Raw genomic sequence first — 25,006 nt, 5'->3', positions numbered from 1 at the left:
CAATAGAAGACGAAGATCATTGTTTGTGAAGATGAGTCAGAAGAAACAAGGAATGCCTGAAGGCAAGATCTGAAAGGTGTGCTGTCGTAAAACTGTCTTTAATCTTATGGCTGGATATACACATGAAAGAAAGGTACCAGGATTTTAGCTTGGACTGGGGAGGAAAAGCAGGAGAAAAGAGGAGAGGCCTTAATCTGAACCTGACATACTTTAGAGTGAATTTGCTTAACAAGAAGGTATAGGGCTGAAATATTACAACCTAAACACTGGCATGTTCTCAGCTGCATCCCAGGTCCTTACACCCAGTGCACCGAGCAGTGCCATCGGTGTGGCTGCAGGTCTCTGGTTCTCTGTGTGGGTGCAACTTCCAAGTGGCTGAGTTCTGGTTTCCCTTTGCCATCCAGGGACAGAGAGAATAGATTTTTCTGTTGTGCCTTTCCTAAGAAGACTTTCATAGTGAAGAAAACTGAATGGAGTTTGCCTCCTTTTTGTTGCCTGAGTGGCACAAATTAAGCAGAAGAGGGCAATGGATCACCCTTTGATCTGTTGTTCAGTCATCTCTTCTAGGTTTGCTGTGATGATTGTGGGCTTGGCAATACTCTGCCTTTCTTTGTCATGTCTAGATTTCTTTCTTTTTCTTTTTTTTTTTTTTTAAAAATCTCCTTTTGTGGTGTTTAATTTGACATTAAAATATATCATGCTATTATGAAAATATAAATATATTCTAGAAATCTAATCTACAAGAAACTAGTTAAACCTTGCAAGACGAATAATGATGAAAATAAATGCATGACACAATTGCACTTGCAAGACTGCTTTTAGGCATATTAATCTTAAAAGAATGTTCATGTAGAATACTAAGATGAGAAATAAGAGAGCAGTCTCCACCGACATCATGTCCAGGAGCTTCCTGCTGAGCTTTGGTGGACCAGCAGGTGTAGAAGTTATGTTATTAAATTGATTTAGTCCTTATTACTGGTGTTTGGATGAGCATTCAGAGGACATGAGTTTTTTTCTTCCCCCGCTCCTCCCTCCCCCCCCTTCAAGGTATTTTACTGATAAAAGGCTGAGAGGCAAACAGATTTTTTTTTTTTTTTTTGCATAAGTTTTTAATTTTTCCCCCATGAACTGTACATAACCACATTTTCCACATATGGGTAAAAATGGAAATAATCTTTTCAGCTATGGATATTTCTTAATATTAGCTGAAAGTAAAGATACACATAGGGCTTCTGCTCTATAAAAAAGGTGAGAAAACAAATAAGAACAAGTGTTAATTCATGTACACAGGATTTGTGTCTGCACAGCAGGTGTAAATGCTACATTAATGCTGGAAATATCTGTCCTGCTGTGTAGTTTTCCTTCCTTTTTATTACTTCAGTGTTTGGTCTCGTATGAATGCACCATACTTATTTGCATGTTATCACAACAGATTTCTCTTTGCTTTTAGTTATCCATATAAAGACATAGGTGCTCCGTATGACCTCAATAAAATATTCAAATCAAATACTATACCAAAAATATTTTGGTTTTCATAGTGCAGTATATATATACACACACACACATATATAAAAACACTATTTTTAGTCTAGGTTATTAATTGCACACAAAAATGCTAAATAAAAAAAATGTTATTAAATATGCAATGTCAAACACTTCTAATTATGGAAATGTCAGAAGTAGGGTTCAGTGGGAATCTCCAAGAGATGAAATAGAAAATTATCTAGGCTGTGTGACTCAGAGCATCTAGCATTGTTGAGCGTTCTCTGTGTAAAAACAAATCCCATGAACTTGGTCTCTAAAAACGCACAGCACATTGCGGATGACACCCCCTGTTAGCAGGCTGGAGGTTAGCATCTATGGAACATACAATTACTCAGTACCTCTGGCAAGTCTGATTTAACCAAGTGGCTTAAAATTGCAGAAGTCTCTCCAGGGGAAGGATGAAATTCAGTTCTCCAGGGAAGCACTTAGTTGTCTGGAACCTGCAGAATTTTCTTCTTCTCGCTGCCCCAGACTGGCCTGACCCGTGTTTCAGAAACCATTAGCTCGCGGCTGTGTTACCGCCATGGAGCTCAAAAATGTATCTTTAATCAAAGTCTGTTTTTCAGAAAGGAAGTCAAATCTTGATCTGTAAACATACAGAGATGGAGAATCCTCACTTTGTGTGGGGAGCGTAACTTCCCTGTGATTAGTACTGCGGTCACGGAGACGAGCTGAGCGCCCAGTTTGGATGAGTCTGTTCTCAGACTAATGACAGGGGTTTTTCTCTAAAGTCTCTCTCCCTTGCCTTTGTCTCATGGGAACCCAACAGCCATGTCACAGCTGGGATGGGATAAAAGGAGCCCATGTATCCGTGCTGGCTGCTTTGCTGGTCCCAGGCTCCCACCTGGACAGAAAGCTGGGTTGTGGTGCTTTGTTTTAAAGCAAAGGAAGACAAGTCTTGTGGTGGCGTGGAGGCTCAGCAGCCTGGGATGCTCTGCAGCAGTCCCAGCCGTGCTTTGTGCCTCTTGTGCTGCTTCAGCTTGTGCTGGACATCCCCTCGGCTCACGCTGGGCATCCCCCCGGCACTCATCAGGCAGTCCTGACACGGCAGGCGTCAAGTCAGGATCTTGCACTCTGGTGCTACAGAACCTAACAGCTGATTGTAAAGCCTTCACTTATTGTAAAGTACAAAAACTATTATATTATTTTGTATGTTAAGTTTATTAAAGAATTGGATACAAAAATCTTGGTGGACAATGCCTCATTTTTAGTTGTTATTTTTTGCAAATTACTTATTTTAAACCTTTGTATGTGAATAATAGCAAAATCTTAGAACAGAGTATTTACTCTGTTGTGGTTCTCCATTGGATCTCTGGCCTCTTTGTCGTAAGGTACATATTGTGGAAATAATTGCTCTTTATTCTATGAGAATTATAAGGAAAACAACAACATAGAAAATTCAAATTAATTTGCTAATTTGGTTTTGCCATCTGCACAAACCCTCAGTCAGTGCTTGTCCTTCAGGATGAACTGAATGTGGTATATGTTCTATTCTGTTTTGGTCTGTATTTTGCCTATTTATTTCATTAATTCTGTATAATCCTCTGCAAGGGTCAAACAAAGGCATTGTATAGAGGGACTATATGTATATATATTATATATATATTTAATGGAAATGAATGCAGTAAGTGGAAGAAGGCTGAAAGCACATAAAAAAGACAAGCATGCCATCAGTCATTTTAAGTTACTCTTCCAGACTGCTTTATATGGCACTCGCATTTTTCCAGTGTATTTTTCTGATAATGCTTTATGTATTTTACTTGACACAGCAGGTACCTGGGATTTGTACTTTCATATACATGAATAACAAAATGGGCTTTTTATTTAAAATTGGTATTTTTACACTGTTTTATGCAGCAAAGTGATGAATTGGTGTACCAGTACTTCGAACTGGCAGGTCAGTAAAGTGTGGTTATAGTCAGAGCATTGACTGTAAAAGTTACATCATGGAATCCTGGTTTTATTCTTTTTCAATGAGTCCAGCAAAATTGCAGTTTACAGTCTAAAAACTTTTTTTTTTTCTTCCCTTCTTCCCCTAAATGCAGATTCTGGCCTTTGAAAACGCATCTGTTTTCTTTCTGTCTCATACATTATCCTCAGTAATAAGGGCTCTACAGTCAGAGCTTGGTGAGTGCTTCTGTTTATGGCGTGTGAGGCAAAGCAAGCTGCGGTTTGTGCTTCCTGATACATGTTGCTTCTGCTGGGATAAAAAGAATGGAAAGGTTTTTTTTAAATTATTGTAAACAAAAACAAGGAAAAAGTGCAGAGAAGAAGCAAAGAAGAAAGGGCTATTTTCATATTGGTATTTTCCTGTTCATAACAAGAACTTAAGGACTCCTGTAGGGACACGTCTGTAAACAAACATCATGACAAAATGTGCCCCAAGGCAAAAAGATTGCCTGAGCTCTTTGCATTGCAAAGAACAGGGGAAGGGTGGTGAGAAGGCCACTGCAGGGCTGCAAGCCCTTGGCCTCTGGTTGGGGTTCTCATGCAAGGTGGTCCGGGTGGTCTGCTGCTCGGAAAGCTCCTCAGCTGTGCTCCACGTCCCTTGGAAAGCTAAGATAGGGCTGTTTTCAGCATTTTAGAAAAGCTCATCTTTCAGGTCTTCAATACACAATAAAACACTTACTCACCCTAATTTGAACTTATGATTATGTCTGGAGATGAATGTGGTCCGGACCTAGGCAGAGGACGCGGTGTCTTGGGGCAGTGTCAGTGCCTGCTCCCCATGGACGAGCAGCTCTGTGATGCCCACGGGCACCTCACTGCCCTGCGTCAGCAGCGGGCTTTGGGCTCTTCCCCAGGGTGTTCCCGGGGCTCCCAGGGGAGAAAAACATCTCTGAAAAATGTGTGACTTAATGAAGTAGTTGCTCGGCAAAGAATGAGATAGATGAGGCAGCTTTCAAAATATGTGCTCGTTCCTCTTCTAACCTAAAAAGTATATTTTTTATTCTCTGATGTCACAGGGCCAAACTTTCTCTCTTCAGTGACTTTAGAAAGAAGTCTGTGATTCTGATACTGTGTTAGATGCTTTGAGGACTGTGTAATTAACATCTGAAAGCATTGCTTAATAGCTTGTCTTCATACATTTATTTTTCCTTCTCTAGAAAAAAGTGTTGATATTTTAAGCATTTTAGCTGCTGCTGCTTATTTTTTTGCTTCCTTTTATGACATAAAAATTCAGTTTGCTGGTTCATTTTGAGCCTGACTGGAAGGCTAAGTTTGTTTATTTTGGCAGCTTAGTTGTAGATCGGCCAAGAGGAAAATGAAAAACTGTAGCCTGTAGGCATTCTGCGTGTGCTTATCTAAATACTGCTGGGAGCAGGGATAACTGTCTTTTTCATAGTGGAGAATCCATACTACGCAGGAAAAGTGTCGGGGAGAAGGCTCGCTTGTTTATCTTTTCTCGTTGTTTTATCGTCCGGTTATACACAGGGTCCTCAGTGTGGCCAGTCAGTTGTGAAGCCGGCCGTGGTGTCGGCACACCTATGCTCGGCAAGCAGAGGGAGGCAGGGCATGAAGTACTCTTGCCCAGTAGAAATTTAAATCAATATGATAGATATCTGGTTTTTCTTCTCCTAATGTTTTAAAGATAATTAGAGAGTGTGCATCTCCTGTGTATGCGTATCAATGTAGCAGTAAACCAGGAAAAAAAAAATCTTTAGGCTCCTTTTTTGGTGCTGTAGACCCAAAAAGGGAATGCATTCCAGAAGAGCGGGCACAGCTCAGGGGTACCCTCGAGAGCTCTGCTCTGTGCTTCGCACTCAAGGCCGGGTGCTCTGGGGTTTATTGCTGTCGTCCCAGATGTTTTAACGTTTTACCAGTCCTGTTGGTATCCGTGTGGGACACACAGGGGATGCAGAGGGAGTCTTGCTGCCCCTCTGTCCCCAGAATGCCCCCAGCCTGGAGCAGTTTCTGCATCCCGTATTTTGGGGTGTCCACAGCTGCGTAGAGCTTTGCACCTGGGAGCCGGCAGGTAAGGTAGGGACACCTCATTCCTTCTCTAGTGGCATTTGTATGTGTGGTGTGCTCCCGGACTGATGCGAGATACCTAATACCTTTCTATTTTACAAATCCTATGGTGCTTACTTTTAATTTGCTTTTATGCAGTGCAAGGGAAAACAGCATTACCGTATATTTCGCATTGAAGCATTTTAAAGATCTGTAAATATGAACTTTTCAAGAAGCTTTATCACTTGGCATTAAGCTTTGTATGCTGTTTATCACCAGGGTGTGTGGGAATGTTTTCTTATGAGAGATGATGAACGTACAAAATCTTAATTCAATGAAAGTCCATAACAGTTCAAATGCTATTTCTGTTCTGTTAAAGCAAAAATAATAAAAAAGAAGACACTAGTGAAATAGGGAAAAGACACTAGATTCAGAAAGTGAGGAATATGTGTTTAATGATCTTTTTAAAATGCTCCTTGCTAAAAGGCATCTATCCTAGCCTCTGAGGACTTGGATACTGTTTTTTATGCTACGATGCCACAAATAAATTATTCCTTCTGTTATTCTAATCATACACGTACACTAAAGCCTAATAAAATTCTTCCTTATTTATCTGAGGGAAAAAAAGTATTTTTTTTCTATTGAGAAGCCTAACAGCTGGGCTGTGGCGGATTGTCTGATGAGAAGCTAACTCCAGAAACACAGCTCTTTCACAAAAATTACTTTGACAGAAAAATCTCATCCACGTGGCCGGAATTCATGTGATTTATAAGTAATTAGGGTGGTAGCATTTGGTAGCTTCGGAGTGGCGAGGGCCGTGTTTAATGCTGCTGTGGGCAGCGTGTCCGAGGCAGTGCTCACACCACCCTGACACACGCAGGGGAAGGGAATGGACTGTCTGGGCTTCCCTGCCGGCCCCACTGTGCCTGTGCGGGGCGAGAACAGTTTTATATATCTTATTTGGGACTAGCCCTAATTGTATTCCCTGAGTTTCACTGCCTAAGTGCATTTCCCTGCCTTCTGCCCCTGATCCTATTGCAGCAAAAATCACAGGTTGTGATTCAATAAAAGCGAGATCTGTCTGCGCTGTCGGGTTTGATCCGCTGGGTGCAGGCAAGGCTCACTTGTGTGCTTTTCCTACACAAGTCTGGGACAAACCAAGGTGTAGAGCTGAAGTGTGAGCCTGTCCTGTGTGGGGCCATGGGCAGGCATCGTGTCCCATCCTGTGCAGGGCCGTGGCGGTGCTGGGCTGGCCGGAGCCCAGCCTGTGCCTCCCTGGGGTTCGCTTCCAAGCACTGGGGGATTTGTGGCCTTGGGGAAGGATCATCGTGATTCCTGCTGCCTAATGTATGATTGCAGTTGCAGATGGGCTCAGCAGTATGCAGGCCATGCACAGGTTTGGGTGTACTCAAGTCCATTTTGTGTCTTGCCCACTTCTTGTGCTGAATTCCCCTTTTATTTTTTCTTCTCCAAGTGCCTCCAGGCACAGTGTCCCAGCCGGGGGCTTGCATATTGGGAAATGAAGACATTTTCTGCATAAATTTGCTATGTTTCCTTGTTACCTGATGTTGCCCTGTGCTTAACACAGCGTGCAGTGGGTCGGGTGCTATCGGAGTGGAGCCGGCACCGTGGCAGAGCAAGGGGACGGTGCCTGGTGCGCGGTGCCCCCATCCCGCAGTGAGCAGAGCACATTTCCCCCTGAAGAAAACATGAGGAAAACATCTTGCTTTAAGAGAGATATTTAATATGTTTTTCATATTTGGAAAGCAGTTAATGTCTGGGAATGTCCTTTTGCTCCCTGGCCAGCACGATTAATATTACTTTAGATCTTTTTTTTTTTTTTTTTGAAAAAAATTTAGATTAGAAGTGATTTATCTGCAATGAGAGTAACAGCAACTACTTCCTCTGTATTAATACTTAAGGTTGCTTTCTTTTAAGCATTATTTTGGGGAGGGTAAAAGCTTTTAAAAATAAACATGTTTCAAATTATTTTTAGATTAAAATACTTTATGGAAAAAGAGCTGAATTTTAGCATATGAGCAGTAAAACAGGAAATCAGGACTTTGGAAAAACACAGATGTCGAAAGGCTGAGCAAAAATGGGCTTTCCACTGCCTGCAGCTAATTGCATGGAGTGCCTAACGAGGATGCATCCCTGGTTGTGCCTGAGGGGGGGTGTTTCCTTGTTGCCTGAGGGGCCTGGGAGAAAGCTGCCAGGTGCAGGTGGCAAAGCCTTGCCTGGCATACCTGTTGTGTGAAGCATCACTGAAAGACTCATCCAGCAGCACATTGTTCTGTGTTTCATGCAGGTGTATAAATAACGACTCAAATATTTCAGAATGTGTAAGAGCAGGTTTGTCAGAATCAGCTTCAGGTAGGCTCTTCTTTGTAGATGGTAAAAATTATTATTTGTTATTTTATTTTTTTATACCTTTTTTGTGATAACAGGTGTTATTTTTTTGCTTGGTATTCAGCCCGTGACCTTTGTGAATGCTCTGGTTACCTACAAACTGAAGTGCTAGATATAAGTAGGCTTAGTTCAATTCAAAATTGCAATTGTGCATAAAATCTACTGCAGGTAAAATATTTTTTTTAGGGAAATAAAGTTTGATTACATTAAAGCAATATTTCAGCCTCTTTCGCATCAAGTTCTGATCAATAAACGCTTGTTCTGTGGAAAGATCTCAACAAAACAAGCTTGTCATCTGCATCTTCCATCGATGAGGCAGACCACAGTTGCCAATGTTTCATATCATTACTTTGTAAATTATTCAGATTAACTAAAAATTGGATGCTGCCTCGTTTCCCTTTCCTAATGCACCTTCAGGCAGAGCACACCTTCCTCCTGCACAGGGCCCTGCTCAAACACACTGAATGTTGTCTGGGCAGCGAGCAGAGACCAGTGGGCTGGGATGTGCAGGATTTGTATCCCTGCTTTTTCTTCTAATAGGATTCTGCCTTTGGCTGTGCCATGTCTAATTAATAATAGTGTATTAAGAAACAAGACTAGTCTATTGAGTCCATAATGCATGAATAAGCTAAAAGGATAACCCAAGTTACTTCTTCCCTACTTAGGGAAAATAAAACTTAAGTTTTCATTTTGTATTAAAGACTTTCCTGCTATGATAGCACGTTATGTGCCATGTACATGATTTTCAAAGGAAGCATGATTTATCCTTCTCATTTGATTAAAGTCTGGAATGAATAACAAATCTCCTTTTACTTGCACCTTCCATTACGATCTTACAGAAGGTGCTTGGGTGGAAATATTGCAATGGTCTGATTATCAAGCAAGCTCATCCACATTATTTCCAGCCTTAAAAGCCTGAAGCAGTACCTGTGCACCACAGCTGGGTAGAGCTACCTGGACCTGGATCTGCAGCACTCACAAGTGCACTGCAGTCCTGTGAAGCAAACCAGAAATGGGGGGTGTTTTCTAGGACTTGCTAAAGCTGACAGAGCACCTTATCTGTGATAAGAGGCACCTGGATATAGGGAGAAATGGCACTGGTGCTGACCCCTGGAGCCTTCCTGACCCCATGCTGGGCTTTGAACACACCTCCTCTTCCTCAGTCCCTGGATTTAGTTTGGCCGAGAGAATTTGGAGTGCACAGATGTAACCGCACAGAAAGATCAGTGCAACACAAACCAAATGAAGATTTAAACTGGAAGTATTTGAAATTGATCTTCAGTTAATCCCTTCTACAAAAACATGCCCAAGCAGATCCTTGAAAAGTCCACGTGTGTGTTGCAATGCAGTAATGTGTCCTTTCAGGAAAGAAAACTCATTATTTCTTTTCTTAATATATGAATAATCTTTCATGAGTTGATACAAAACCATGATTGGTTTAATGTCTTTCAGTGTTGCAGTTATTTATAACTTTCCTTAGTTCTTTAAAGCTGACATTTTTCTTGTCTGGTATGTTCAAATATTTCTTTAAATAATTCAAAGTCTGTTGGATTTCTAGATCTTAGTGTGAAAATAACATTCCTTTTAATTTCCTCCTTTGTGCCTAACCAAAAAAAAAAAAGTTGAAATTGGAATTTCAAGTTTAGTAGATGATATTGTCATTATTGAAGAAGGAAGGAAATAGAAACCAATTTTGCAGAAAATGTGTCCAGTAGTTTTAAATATGCAGATATTTCAAGTCCCAATACTTGTGGATGAGCACTGGAATAATTCTGAGTTGGAAGCTTTTCTGCAATGTACATTTATTAAAGTGTGCAAGCAGAAATCAGAGTGCTTTCTACCAACCGGGCTCACTGGGCTCCAGCTCCCCTCCCTCGCCCCCTCCTGCTGGCATTGCTCATTCCTGGCTGCTGGCCCATCCTCACCAGCGCTCCCAGGTCTTGGCTTGTGTGTATATAAACATATATACATATACATATATATATGTATATATATGTATATGTATATATGTTTATATATGTGTGTGTATGCATGTATATGTATACACGCGTATGTATGTGGTCTTGCCTTTCTCAGGTGCTTTTCTGCAGCGGAACTGCTGCAGTGGTGCTGGTTGCTCTTCGCTTTTCCTTTGTGGTGCCAGCAGACAGCTGCAGCCTCACAAATGGAGCCTGAGCAGGGATTTTCTGTACCTGGCCCCCATCCTGTACTGCTGCAGGAGTCCATCAGTGTTGTCCCAAGCTAGAAAATGAAATGTTTGTGTGCAGCAAAGCATCACCTTCTGAAGCAGGTCCTAGTTTCTAGACACAAAGAGGCTCCTTCAGCTCCTTGGGTATTTGGAAATATATGAACAGTGTTATGCTTAATATTCCCATTGATACATTTACAAAAAATGACTGCAAAATCATGTGAGGTGGTTTTGTTCTGGATGCATGAGCTCAGTCTTGACTGAAAGAGCTTATCATTTTCTCTATCATGGCTGATGCAATGAGGGGTTATTTTGGTCTTATTAGCTCTATATGAAGAAGGCACGTGGCTGGAGCCAGCCTGTTTATTAAACTGTGACTCAGTTCCAAGCATCGGATGGGACATGACTCACTCATGCTCTGCTCTGTGATATCATCCTTTATCTGCCAGGCTGCTCTGTTCAGAAGTGTTGAACATCTGCTGGTTTTGATTTGTGTGCTGGAAGCTGTGCTGGCACTGGGTTACCCAGGACAAGCATGTCTATCAGCAGCTCATTCGGGGACACCAGGAGTTTTCTCGCTGGGGATGATGTTGCACAGTGCTCTCCAAACCCGGCCTCTAGGCTATGGCAGAGATGTTTCCTGCTTGAATCTTTATTTTGTGCCATCCACATGACTTCCATCACGTACCTGATCTCCCTGTGTGATAAGTCCTTGTTATCAATGTGGGATTAGCTAACAGAGTATTTTGATTAATGCATGCAGCTCCTGCAGTGAAACATTTTCTGTTTTCAGATTCTGAACCATCAGGCTTGCCCACTTTGATACCGTTGGTTGTTCTTTTCATGTTTTGTGTACAAAACATAGCTCCACTAATAAAGACTCTATGCTGCTAAAACTGCCCTGTTCCTGATGGGGAAGACTGTGTCATCTGTTTTTGTTACATCTGCATTTAGAGTGTTATAACCAACATTTCACAACTCCTTTGTCCTTAGGAATGCTGGCGTTGTCTCAGAAGAGATGTTCTGCCTCGTGCTGCTCGTCCACCTGGGGCCTGTTTTAGTTGCTGCTTTGGGGTTTTCGCTTGTCACTGTCTTGCTGCTTTGCACTTTTGATGAAACAGGCTCAACATTTGTTATAAGCAGAAATGATGGACGGTTTTTATTGAACCTGTACAAATACCTGTAGCATTTTACCCTCATTCTAGTTTTCTGTCAATGTTCCCATTGATCAGGAATATGACTACAATTATGTATCAGGATGGTTCTCTGAAGTATAGTCTGTGATTTTTTTTTTTTTTTTCCCTGAAGTGACTGAAGGTGTGCTAATCAGTTCCTCCAAATTTTTTGGTATTATTCACATCCCCAGCCTCTGCAGGCAGGGAGCCTACTGGTTCCTCCCTCAGTGCTTCAGCTCCACAGCTGTGACACTTGTGCTTCAAATCCTCAGTGAGCTAAAAGATATATCCTCGGGAGTGGTAAGTGTTGTGAACATTGTACATAAGAGCAGCAACAGCAGAGATATAGGAAACAGATGTTGTGGTTTCCAGTTAAAGTTCCAGTTACCATTCTGGTAAAATACTGTAGACTTATTGGATATAAGACGATGCTAAGATGCTACAAAACCACACAAACCTGTCTGACTCAAGTGTTGCTGCTGGTGGTTACCTTGCTGGATGGTGAGCTGTAAAAACTTTGAAATTGCTTGTGAGGCCCTGTTGTCTTGAATTTGGTAAAACCAAGTTATCTGTGAATGGTGAAATTACCTGAAATCTGGTCATCTTCCTAATAGGAATATACTCTATTTCCAGAAAATGGAAGTGGACCTTTTTTGACAGTCTGGAAGCACCTTGTTCTTTGAGTGGTCCACATACAAGTCCACACCACCTGTACTCATGTGTGCGCATCTCCACAGGCTTACAGCTGTGGTGTGGTTTTGAATTCTCAAGAGGATTTAATGTGGCAAACGTAACAGATGAGTATGTTGAAAGATTCCCCTGCCTTAGCTCCAGAACCTGTGGGAACACAAGTCTGATGTGCAAAAACAGAGCCATAGGGGGGCTGCAGCATTTTGAGGATTTTTTGATGCCAGTTGTACGTAGTCACGTCCTTGTACCCGAAGACCTTCCAGGGTCATTGTGTCCTGTGGCAGGGAGGGAGCCCTGGCTGTGCCCTGCTCCTTGCAGTCCTCTGCTCAGCCACAGGGTGGGACCCGGTCCTGCAAAGGGCAGGAAGGACCTGGTGGGTGGTGGGACACGTCTGCTCTGTGTGGCTGCCAGGGGCTGTGGTTTTATTATTTTTAAAAGTTGCTGATAGCTTTTGTGGGTCTGAGTTGTGGGCAGTGCTTCGTGAACACAAGTTGTGTGGTTCAGTGGTTTTAAAAATGGTTATCACCACGATGCTCGGGTGTGAAAATATACCTTATGTCACACACGCTACCTTTATAAAGTATATAAACAGGGTTTTTCATCTGCGTTCCATTTACTGTTACATTTTGTTGTCTTTGCCATGGGCATTTAAAACTGAGATGTTCTAAAGAGCCCTGCATGAAATTTTAAAGAGACTGGACCTTTCATCTATGCAACAGCAGGACACCAGATAGATGAACAAGAAAGAAAGAGAAATTGTTTTTGAAGAAATAGCAAAAAAAGAGAAAAAATGACAGTAGAAGCAATTATTTTATCAAAGGTTTATTTTCTTTCTTGTTTTTTAAAGACCTTTCCTCAGTTGAAGTTAGCTGCCTCCTTACGTATGTTTGATTTGTGGTTTTCACAAGATCCAAATGAAAACTGTCAGCTGAAAGATGTGTATTGTTAATGAGCAATCACAATGGTAACAGTGATTTCAGTGAATTTTGGTGCTCAGAGAGTTGCAAAACTCTGGTCTTCTGTCCTCGAAACAGGCACATGTTTCCCTTTCATATTTCAGTCTGTTCCTTGACTATGGAAAGACCTTTTCAAAGTGTGTAAGAGCAGAGTTAGTCTTTGCCTCGTTCTTGCTTGTAGTGAAATAAATCGCGTTTCTTATGATAAGGAGCTAGGTTGCAGTCCCTGCTTCCCCCTTTTCAGGCCATTAAGCAGCAATCTCCACTTGTGCTGCTTTGGCCTGTGTGGGTGACCTGCCTGCGTGAGGCTGGGCGTTATGCCGCCAGTCCCTCTCCTTTCATCTCGCGGTTGGTTTTGATTAGTTCTTGCACTGAATTGTCCCCTGCCTGCTGCTCCTCGCCCCCCGGGGTGGCTCCGACCACAGCGCCCGTGCACCAGGAGGGGCTTGGGGTCTGTTGGGGCGGTGAAAGGGGCAGCGGGGCTGCTCCGTGCTGGGATGCTGCTCAGAGCAGTGTCCGGCAGGGGCTGAGCTCCCCAGAACATGTAGAACTTAATGTGCCTCTTGGATGGCTTGTTTAAGGGTGGGGAAAACTTGGAGAAATCGAAAAATTCTAATAAATGTACCTTGTATTGCTCTACTTCAAATAAATATACCTTGTATCAATTACATAGGGCAAATGGGCAGAGAAAGGTTTTTTGTGCTGTCAGTAAATATTGAGGCTGGAATCTTGTTTGAATTAAAAAGATGTGTGCTGGGTGAAGGAGATCTACAGAGATATGTAAGGCCAGAGCTTCCAGCAGTCCATACTGTCTTTACTGAAAGGCATATTTATATCTTCCAGACTAGTAATTAATCACTCGGTAGGATTTTTTGGGACGTGCATTCACAGAAGATCTTTTTGTACTGCCAGGAACCACAAAGCATGGGCACAATTAAAACACTGATTTAATTTATTAGGTAGAGGCATGGAGCGGGAATGTTTTAAGCGATGTTGACAGGCCAGGATTTCAGAACCACCTATTTTTTTTAAATAGAAAACAAATGCTGCTCCTTACAAAAATTAAATTACGTTAATAACAGCTTTCTAATACGTTGCTAGAAAGAAAACAAAGCTTTTGGCATTAATTAAGACGTGAAGGAATGGTATAATTTTTAAAGAGAATACATTTCAAAGTTGTCTATTTATAAGAAATAAAAGGTAATGCCTTTGTTCAAATTCACTTTAGAGGAATGCTGCTACTCTGAAGAATTCACAGCTTTCCCCAAGCAGCTTCGGTGCTCTGGCTGCTTCCCCCAGGGCTGACCCAGGGAGCAGCTGCGGCTGTGCCTGGATGCGGCCCCAGGTGCTTGGGCGGAGAGGATGGGTTTGTGCCGTGGGGTTTTGTGGCTGGGTTATTTCTGCCAGTCCCCAGCACCGGTAGCAGCAGCGATGCCATCTGCTCACCAGGTCAGTGGGATGCTGCTGGAATGCCTGGGAACCCAGGGCAGCCCGCGGCTGGGGGCAGCATCAGACCCGTCCGTGCTGGCCCAGCACTTACCTGTGCTCAGATGTGTGGAGCATCTGAAGTGAGACTTGTGCTTCTGTTGTTTGTTACAGAAAGTCCCTCTTCTTGATTAAACAAAATAAAACTGAGCAAAGCCTGCTGAAGCAAAAGGCACACGTGCCAGTAGCGGCAGGCGGAGCATGGTTTTTCTGTAGCAAAAATTCCTGAAACGTTCGCCAACTTCCTGCTCATGATTATGACTTTTATTTCTATTCCTCCACTTCAAATATGAGACAGAAACATCTCATAAAGGCATAGGGTTGTGCCGGAGATAAATTAGTTATAGCTTTAATTTGCTTGCGTCCAGTCCGAGCAATCCAGATATTTTACATGCAGAATAGTTTGCAGCGTTTGTGGGTTTGATGGTCTTAATGCTCTGGAAAATTACGTTGTCCTGAAATATCAAATAGGCTGAGGTCAGGGCTTGGGGCAGGGCTGCACAGTGAGCAGTCACACGCTTTGTGTCACCACCATCGATCACAACAAAGCCTGTTTGCAATCTGGCCCTTTGGTAAACTACCACTACACAACCCAACCCAACCACCGTTTATTGTGAAGGTGGCCAGCCTGGATAAGGGTTTCTGTCGAGAGTTCTTGGTTGCATGTCCTTGTCCTCCTGGAGCCCTTCATGAAGTGCTGGCAGCAGATCCCAGGCAGGGCTGGGAGGTTGCCGTGTTGCTGTGTCCTGGAAGCGCAGGGAGCAGCAGCACCCAAGCGTGTAGAGGATGCCCAGCGGTCCCAGTTGGCCGCATTTTCTCCTTTTCTAAAGAGATGCCGTGCTTATCCTGGCACATGCAAGAGAGGATGAGACAAATTCTAGCTAAGCTATTATTCAACTTCTCGTTTGACACCGTGCCAGTGTCCTCCTTTCCAGTTTGAGAAATGCTGCTTGTTTAAAGAGCTGTAATAATGTACCATCTTAGTTATCTGTGAATTAATAGAAACATGCTTCCATTTAGGGTCATTTGTATGACCTAAACTTTAAAACAATTGTGTGACCAGTGCTTCAGGACATCATGACGTGTATGCTGCAGACTGTTTTGTGTTCTTTGCCACTTTATGGAAGATTACAGAGGAATAGGTACATGAAGAGAAATAAAACACCAGATGAGTCCTGCTGAAAGAATCCACAGTCTCTGTCCAGGATGTTTGGTATAGCAGAAATGTACATGGCTGTAGGAAAAGGTACGTGATTTCTGTTGATGGAGGTATTGTCGCAATTAATCCCGAGGGAATGTCTCATTTGCAATGCTGTGAAGCCCCCTGCTCTGGGTGACTCCTGCACTTCCATGGGGCCATCACCACGGCCCGGCCCCAGCTCCCTCTGCCCCCATCCCATTGCAGGCTGCCCCAGGAGGGGCAGACGTCAGTCTCACAGCAGCTGATGGAATAAATCGATACGAATTCCGGGGTGATGCCAAGGATAAAAGGGCTGTTGCGGCCCCTTCATGTGTGACCTGAAGGATGCTGTGCAGGATTAGGGGTTGCGTGATCGCTCTCTGCTGCTATAAATGCCTCTGGAATACTGTCCCTTTCTTATGCCAACACTTGAAGAAGGGTGCCGGAAAAGATTCACTCAAAATCCATGAGGATGATTAAATAAATGGAAAATGTATCTTATGGTGACAGATAAAAAACAAACAAACAAAAAAAAAACACAAACCCCAACCCCAAGTCTCTTACATTATCAAAAAGGCACTTAAGAGGTGACTTGAACACGGTCAATAAGTGCTCAAACAGGCAAAAGAAATTTGAGAACAGAGAGCTCTAAAAACTAACAACAAAAGGTATAATGAGATTCAGTGAATTAAATTAAAGGTAGACAAAAATTTGTCTAGAAATAATGTATGTGTTAATCAGGCAAGGTGATTAATCACTGGAACAACTTTAATGGCCATTATGGTGGATATTTTAAATTCAAGATAGGATGATTTTCTAAAAGCTCTAGTTCAAGTGCAACTATTGAGCTTCAAACTGGAAGTAATACAGAAAATTCCTGTGGCCTATATTATGCAAAGTGTCAGATCAAATCATCGCAGTGTCTAGGGTCCTGTGAATTAACAAGGCACTTTTGTTTCTGAATAAACATGACCTCTAATAATTTTCTGTTTCTTGAATAATTCAGCAGTCCTACAGCTCACTGTTTTTGATATGTTTTATTCCATCACCATGAATTGTCTGAACATGGGATTTCTTCAGTGATGATCCAAAGTATAGAAAATAAATGATAATGGAATGAGCTGTCAGAAAAAATATATTAAAAAAATCCTTTATGTTTCTGCCTTTTTGTGTATCCCTATCTATTCTTCCCTTAAATCTCCTGTGCTTTATGCATCTGTGGCACCCCATGTCAAACAAGGTGTTATGCAAGGCTGGAATGATGAACCCAGCTTTAATTTTGCTGCCTTTTGTGAATGTCACAACATTAATGTAGTCTATTTTATTATTTGGTATTTACCATGTCTATGTGTGCACATTGTATTAGCTTAATGAAAGAGCAGTGATGGGATAAACTGCAAAGAGCTGAGAGAAGTGACAAAGGAGATAAAGGGTTCTTCATTTTAATAAACTGTATGCTAGCACGTGCCGTTAAGAAGATACTCCTCTCACTGGAGTGTGGTGCAACACGGGGTGAGTACAATGAGTTACGATCACAAAGATATAACACCAAACAGTGGCTGGACTGTCAACCTAAATCAGAGGCATCCCTTTTGGAAGCGACTTTGAAGGTTATCTTGGAATAGCTTTCCAAATTGACTTTACTTTTCAAGTTCAGGAGAATTGATGGATGGATGGAGAGGTAGTCAATGAAATTAAATGTGGGCAACCATCTGCATAAGCGTAGATTTTTATACAGGGCATATCACCGGACGGTTTTACCTTTATCATGAAATGATTACATATTGTGTCTGCAGTTCTGTAACGATGATGAGCACAGTAGGGCTTTGCCTCTCTCAAGGCTGCCATCAGTCTGGTCTTGAAGTGTGGTTCACCTACAAGAAGCTGCTCATGGCTGTACTTGCCAGATGCTCAGGAGGGGGGATGCGAGGCTCCACACTGCTTGCTGGAAGATTCTTCTTTATCTGTTAAGAGCTTTTTGTTTGGATTCCAAAACTTGTTAAGTTTTTCCCTGCTCCTGGGAAGGCACAAACCAATCTGCCTAAATGTGCACGCTCACTGCCATTTTTGGCATGTCTTCCAAGCAGCTTGACTTGTTTCACTCTAGTTTTTGCTTCAGGTTAAAAGCAAACTGGTGTGATCCCACTCACATTCTCGCCATGAAGAAGACGGGAACTGGGGAAGTGAAGCCCTCGTTCCCTCCCACAGCACACTGCCCGGGGCCGTGCCCGGTGTGCCCTCCTCCTGGGGCTCCTGGCTGAGGGAGCTTCATGCTTAATCTCCAGCACGAACACATTTATTTAAATAGCTGAATGAAAGCCTGATGAGGAATGCTTGCTTGCATGTATTAAATGCAGCTTTAGCTCGTTCTTGCTCGTGCGGTGCCAAACTCACCTTTCTCTCCCTGCTCCTCCATCTCGTCTCCTTGCAGCCCCAGCCCTGGCAGTGGTACTGGGCGCAGGAGCAGGAGGTGCTTGTGGTGCTCATGGTGACTGGAGATCTCACGCTGTGGATGCTGAGGTTTGGAGAGGAGACGATAAGGAAAGGCCACAGTAGCACTGCTTTTGTGGTGCCTGTGCAGCCAGGTCTGACAGGAGAGAGTGAGTCGATAGAGAAGCAACAACACCTTAATTTCAAGTCGTATGGAATGTGATGAAGATAATAGAGTAAAAATTTTTTTTTCAACTACAAAAATAATTGAATTTTCAAAGCAAATTTGTCTGCAATTTAAGGCTATTCTAAAACAACATGTACAGAGGCCGTTCCATTGGAATTTGAAGGACTCTTTCATTTATGAATTGACCAGATACGTTTTAAAAAATGTACCAGAAACCACAAACAGATTTTCAAACCTGTTCCAGGACAAGTAAAATTTCTGTATGATTTACAGGATTCCTAGGGGGAATACTTCACAGTGCAAGTCTCTGTTTCTTCTGGGATTTAAAGAGGCATTTGTTATATGTGTTTCCGTATTTTAAGAAGCAGGTATTATTCCATGTACCGGTACCAAATGGTTTTGTCCCTAAATGGAAAGAGTTTTATTGCGCTGTTGATGTCACGGGTCAGGAAGCCAGGAGACACCTGTTTGTTTGGCTCTCGGTAAGAACTCTGTCTGCTGACATCTTCTGAGATTTATTCACACACTGGAAATTGCAGATGACAGTTTCTCTGACTTTCTTTTTAGATTCATGGTTTGCAAAGTTTTTTTCTTAATGAACTGTTAATTCATAACAGTATCCACTAGTGATGTAAAATAAAAGTCTGCTTCTTTCCAAGCTGGTTTGCATTGTGCTGTAGTTTGCAATTTTTAAAAGTAAAGGATTTATTTCCTCCTCAGCTTTTTGTGTAGACCTCAGAATTTCTAAGGAAGATTTTTTTAACTTGTTTGTGGTTGCTATTTGCACAACTGTATGCAACATCTGACTGAGTAATTGTGTGTGCCCTGCTGCATTTTTATAAAATGTGTTACCTTATCTGTCAAAACCCGCATCTGCATCCCTGGCACATGCCGTGTCAGTGCAGGTGCAGTCTGACCACCCTCTGCTCTGTTCTTGACTTTCTCTAAACACTCCCAGACACTGATGCACAGATTCACAGACGTGGGAAGCTTGCTTTGGTGTGAACCATGCACCTATCTAAAATTATAACATCATCTTGTCAGTATTGTGGTGTATTTGCATTCGTACAGCCTGTGAGCTTGAGCTCTGTGTGTAATGTGCCTGTGAGCAACACGTGTGTGTAATTTCAGACAAGAGAGGGACCTGCTGTGGGAACACGTACCTCCAGGTTCTGCTGTTGGCGCTCGTGCAAGCCTGCTGCTGCACGTGCAGGCTCGTGGCAGCGTGCGGGATGATCAGGAAAATTGCTTGGCAAGTCGAGAGGCTGTGCAAAAGGCAGACTTCCCCTCTTACAGGGTGATGGCCTGGGCTTTGGCGGACTGTAGAAAGCTGGGGGAAGTTAGTGGAAGGAGGTTGCTGCTGCACAAGGGGACGTGGCAGAGGTAAGGCTGGCGGCGTGTGAAACGGACTGCTGCAGGTGAACCTGGGTGCTGGACCTCTCATGTTGATTTGTATGGATTTTGGACATTTAGATGATTTTAGGCAAAACTGACTTGTGACTTTAAAGTGAGCTTTGTGGTTTGCTTTTGGAGCGCTGGTAATTTAATGACTTGGATGTGTGCGAGCAGGATTCTGCAGGGAGGGAGCAGACTGCACAGGAGCTGCGGCAGTGCTCGGTTCTGGCAGGGGTTTGGGGTGTGGTGGCCTCGTGCCTTGCCCTCACAGCCAGTCTTGTGCTAAGCTCAGCTTGCCACAGGCAAGGTTCTTAATCTAAAGAAAGCCGTTTGTCAGAAAAGCCCGTGGAGATGACTAGGAGTATTTAATGAGATTAATTTATGAATCACCCCCAAAAGAAGTTGTCTTCTTTCCACTGACAGCAGATTGATGAGCACCAGGATGAAGTCCATGAGAAGCGAGTTAGCCTACACACCTGTTAACTAACCCAAACCTGTCTGCAGCTTTTCCCCGTTTCTATTATTCCAGTATTGGTATCATTCTTTAGTCTAGTTACTCATGGACCAGGATCACATCCATTCTAAATATGTAAAAACAAGTAACTTTTTTTTTTTTTTTTTAATTTCTGCCCTGCCTGTATGGGACAGGAGACAGAGATCAGGTGCAGGGAAGTGACAGGCTATAAGGAACAGCGAAGCAGCACCAGTACAAGAGGTGTTGTGAAGGGAATACCAGTGTCCTAAACGCTCTTAATCTGTTGCTCCTTTTTAATAGCTGCCTAGGTAAAAATTATTAATAGTAGGTTCTCAGTTTTTATAACCAGATTCGGAGAAAGCACAAGGCCTTTGAAAAGCTGGCAGGCAGAGAGCAGAAGCAGGCACCTCATGTGGCAGAGCTGGGTGGCAGGCTCGTGACCCTGCATGGAAGATGCCTGATGGGGCAGGGGGCAGCGGCGAAGAGGCACGGAAGAGAAGAGAATCCGCTCGTGTCTGAGGAGGGAGAAGAGGTGGCTAATGGAGGGCTGCGGAGATGTGTGATGCGCTCCAGGTGATGGATGGGGAAATTATCTTTGCAGTAACACTCCAGATAGGCTGTGAACAGAGCAAGAGTGCATTTGTCAAGGACAGAGGAGAGGATGTTGCAGTAATTGAGAAATGTCTCTCATCTTAAGACTAGGAATTTCAGGCAGCCATCCCCTTGAAATTCACTCTCACTGTGTGGGATGCCCCTTACTTTCAAAGTGCTCAGTTCTTGTCCCATAAAAATATGTGAATTTTAATTGTAAATGAAGATTAATGGCCATTACAGACCTTTTGTTTGATTCTGAAACATCCTTCTGCTGTATTCAGGCCATAACGTTGTGGTCTCCTGCAGACTCACATGGCAGGTTTTGGTTTTGTGTGTTTTGTTTCTGTAGGAGTATAAGCAGACACGTGCTATTTGCTGCTGCAAATACTCAGAGATTTGACACCTCAGTCTGGCAAAACACTCCGGTCCTTTCTGTAGCTAGCTACCACAAAGAGCATCATGCCCAGTCTTTCAGATTTTCTACTCAAACATTTTAATCCCTTTTACTTCTGAGCAATACAAAACACACCCACAGTTTCATGAAGTATGTTCTTCAGTAGTTTAGAAATAAAGTTGAAATGAGAAATTATCACTCAAAGGAAGCACTGATTTGGCGCGTGCCTGTGGGGACAAGGAAAAAAGGGCGAGTGAGGCTGCGGCAGGGATACCTGGCTCTAGCGGCCGTGGAGATTGCGTTCGTATTCTTGACAACTGTGACTAAACACGAAATGGTCGATGCCTCACTGGGAGGTGCCATGTTGTAATCAGCACAGGCAGCAGGTGCCCAAGCACACCAGTGCCACCAGTCCCCTTCCAGCAGCAGGACCATGAGCAGAAGCACGGCTGCTCCCGTCCCTGTAGGGCAGCAGGAGGGCACCGGGCACCCGTGGGCACGTGGCTCCGGGGCCGTGCTTGGACATCAAAGGTGAATGTGGACGGGAGGGGAGCCAGAGATAAAAAGGACCATAAGGCTGAAACAGTCCGCAGAGATATTACATGTTTATAGCAGGGTCTGTGGGAATAATGGGTGTTTATAAATGAGTTCAAGGGGATAATGTGTATTGAAATATGAGTCCAGAGGGAGAGTACGTATTCAAAAACTATCTACTGTATATAGCATAATAATCCCAGTATTTCATAAACTCATAGGAAAGTATTAAATAAAAATAAATTACAAATGTCTGTGGCTTGATTGCAAATCATTTCAGAGAAAAGGGAAAAAAAATCCTTTGCAAAATGTGGAAACCATCTTGTGTTAAACAGCACCAGAAAAAAAATTATAATTGTAAAAAGTAAATGTCAGTTATAGTTATTACAGTGGCCATGTTGTTTCCAATAACAATTTGGCATTTTATTTAGTCTGTAACAATCTACAATTTAAATTTAAAATAAAGATTTTTCTTTTATTTCCCTCTGAAGTTGTGTGCCAAGCACAGCAGAGCAGAATGTAACATCTGTTGATGATTAAAACAAGCTTTCCTATGGGCCCTGCATACAAAGTAAACATGGATTTTATCCATAGTCAACAGCATTTACAAATGTAAAGGGAGGAAGCTACTGAGTTTTTGAAGAATGAGCTGTGAGAGAGGAAATATAAGTATGGGACGGCAGATGGCGATAATTAGTTCCATATCGTGAAAGGCTTCTATTAAAAAATGAAGAGGACAGAGTCCTGTACTATGCTGCTGTTTTATTAAAGCACCCTTTATTTGCCACTATTGCCCCAGTCGAGCAGCACCTCCCCTCGCTGGTGTGTGGATGGCCCCGGCACAGCGGGGACGTGTGGTCGTGCCCAGCAGAGGGTTTCCTGGCTGCCCTGTACAGTACTGCTGGCACCAGGCAGAATTTGGGAGGAACTTACTCTGCGAACCTATAGGCCAGTAATCCTGCATTTCATTCTGTTTTAATTTAGAATTAGGAGCAGGGTATGGGAGGTTAAAGGCTGCTCTGCCTTGGTGATTCCCTCATCTCATGCTTTGACCATTTTTAATTGCGTGTCGCCTCGTTCTCACCTAGGTGCTCAGTTGTCATCAGTAAGGAGCTGCTTAGTTTTCTCTCTTACCAATGCTTTTTCCTGCTTCTAGTCCATACGTTTCTTGCATGGTCCATGTGTGTTTATTACATTACTCCACATAACCATATTGAAGAGCTAATTATTGCTGCTGGAATCACTTCATTTCTTTGGTTTCTGCTCAGCCTTTGCCTTTTTTTGTCTTACTTTGCTTTGATTTTTTTTTTTTTTTTTTATATTTTCCAGTAATACCTAATGTAGAGTATATTAAGTGACGTATCAAAATGAAATTCTAATTTGCTGTGATTTACCCACTTCACAGGGAGAGGACAAACCTCCTCTAGCTCCTAGGGCATTAGTCAGTCCCAAGTTTGTGCAAGATTTTTTTTTTTTTTTTTTTTTTTTTTTTTTTTTTTCAAATCAGGGCTGTTTTCAACAGAAGCTGTATTTTCTACTTAATTTCTTCATTCTTTCTTCCCCTCCCCCCCTATTTTGGAGCGTTCAAGTTAATACATTAGTTTGTGGATTTCTTTTTTCCAGCTTCTAATTGCAAGTTCTCCTTTCTGCACTTCCATCTTCCAATTTGCTTTCCAACTGGAAGCTGTTATAGCCGAGCCCCTAACATGGGCACCTGAGGAGCTGCCTTTGTAGCACTGCAGAAACACACCAAGTGTTAATCTCTCTCTCTCTCTTTCCCCCCTTCCGTCATTTTATAATTACCCGAGGTGGTAACAGCTCTTAAGAGCCCAGTCTGTCACCCTGGAACCAAATGCTTTTCATTGAAAATTAAGGAGAGGCTTCAAAAGTTTTTGTTCTTTCAGCAGTGAAATATAGCAGTCCTCCAGTAGAAAGAGAATTTTGATGATGGATCCCATTACGCCGAGTAATGTAGGATGTAAGTATTCTTTTGTGGTTAAGAAGAAACACAATGACTCGAGACGTGTACTTGCTCTCACTCCACGCGCGGCTTTGGAGGAGGCATCAAACCAGCCCTGTCCCCAGCCTGCAGCTCTGCTGCTCTCAGGGGTGTTGATGAACAACCTCGATGCTCTCCCTGAGCAGCACATCTGGGCAGCTGTTCGCCACGGCCGGGCGGTGCTGGGTGAGGAGGTGGTTATGACTGAGTTAAAAAGGAGGCAATTTGTCATGATAATATAAAAAACATACGTTAAATTTAAACGTGAAATGCGAAAGGAAAAACCGTGTGGAATTCAAAATGGCTTTTAAATTGCTGAAAGAATATAGGTGAATAGTTTTAGGTGAAATAAAACTAGATCAAACCAAAATAAGCGTCCAGATCTGCTGAGACATATGTGTTGGGCAGAGTTTTCCTAAACTCACAGCTTTAGCAAAGTCTTCAGGTAACAGATATTATACTTAAATGTCCAACTTCAAAGAGAAACGACGGCAGAAGCTGCTGTGCCTTTATTTTTAATTAAAATTTTGAAAGTCTTACCTGAGTGGACCCTAAAAGTTTAAAAAGCAGAAGGCAAATAAAATGTTATGTCTTTTGATGTCTTTGAAGTTGAATCGTACAGTTGCTGGATCCCGTTTCCTTGTTTTTTTGGACACATTTGTGGGTGGGAATCCTGCAGCGGGGCAGTGATGATGTAGCAGCAGTTGCAGAGGAGTGCATATAGCGGGAGGGGGGGCTCGTGGCTGCCCTGCCAGCACCAGCTCCTGCAGGAGCACAGATCCCCTTTGTGCTCTGCGCCCTCCAGCATGGCACGCGGTGGTGCTGGCATCACAGGGCTGTGTTTTGCTGTGGCACTTCAAGGAAAAGCCAGCCAGTGCTGCCTCCCACGGCCTGCTGAGCAGTGCTTCCCCAAAGCCCTCCGGATATAACATCGAAATAGGCCATTTGAGCTGGTGCAATGAAAGTGCAACATTTTAATTGGCTTTATTACCTTGCAGGATCAGAATATGCTCTTAAAAAAGGATACGTGCAAAAGTCCCAAACCCAGCCCCTGTAGTCCCCGTTCGCCCGTCTGGGAGGGGCAGGGCAGGGCAGGCAGTGGTACACGGCTCATCATGTTGGCAAGGAACTTGGCCTCTGCCCAGCTTTCACCATTTTCCATGCAATAATGATGTTGGGGGCCCAAACGAGTATTGGAGCCCTTCCAGCAGATGATTGTACTCCATCTGCTGGCCTCATTGTGAGGCTGCTGGAGAGCTGAGTGCCAGCCCCGGCCTCTCCACGATGTTATGGAGTGCTACCAGAAGGCCACCAGACGAGCTCTGTCTTTCCTTTCAAATAACCAGCTTAATCATTCTCTGCTTGTAATTAAAATGTTGAGTTGGTCACATGTGTTGTAAATCTGCTTGTGGGGAACTT

At 43.0% G+C, this 25,006-nt stretch overlaps 1 long non-coding RNA gene across 1 annotated transcript in view; it reads left to right on the top strand.

Annotated features, from left to right (window-relative positions):
• Window positions 1-5,280: 5,280 nt before the first annotated feature.
• Window positions 5,281-25,006, top strand: part of LOC137862033 (uncharacterized) — a 106,097-nt gene continuing 86,371 nt past the window's right edge. Inside the window, exon 1 of the long non-coding RNA XR_011100023.1 lies at window positions 5,281-5,521. This is a non-coding gene — a long non-coding RNA (uncharacterized lncRNA). The remainder of the gene's footprint in view (window positions 5,522-25,006) is intronic.

Source organism: Anas acuta, chromosome 10 (genome assembly GCF_963932015.1).
Source record: "Anas acuta chromosome 10, bAnaAcu1.1, whole genome shotgun sequence".
Lineage (NCBI taxonomy): Eukaryota > Metazoa > Chordata > Aves > Anseriformes > Anatidae > Anas > Anas acuta.
Note: the sequence above shows the minus strand (reverse complement) of the source record. Positions and strands in the feature narration are given on the sequence as shown.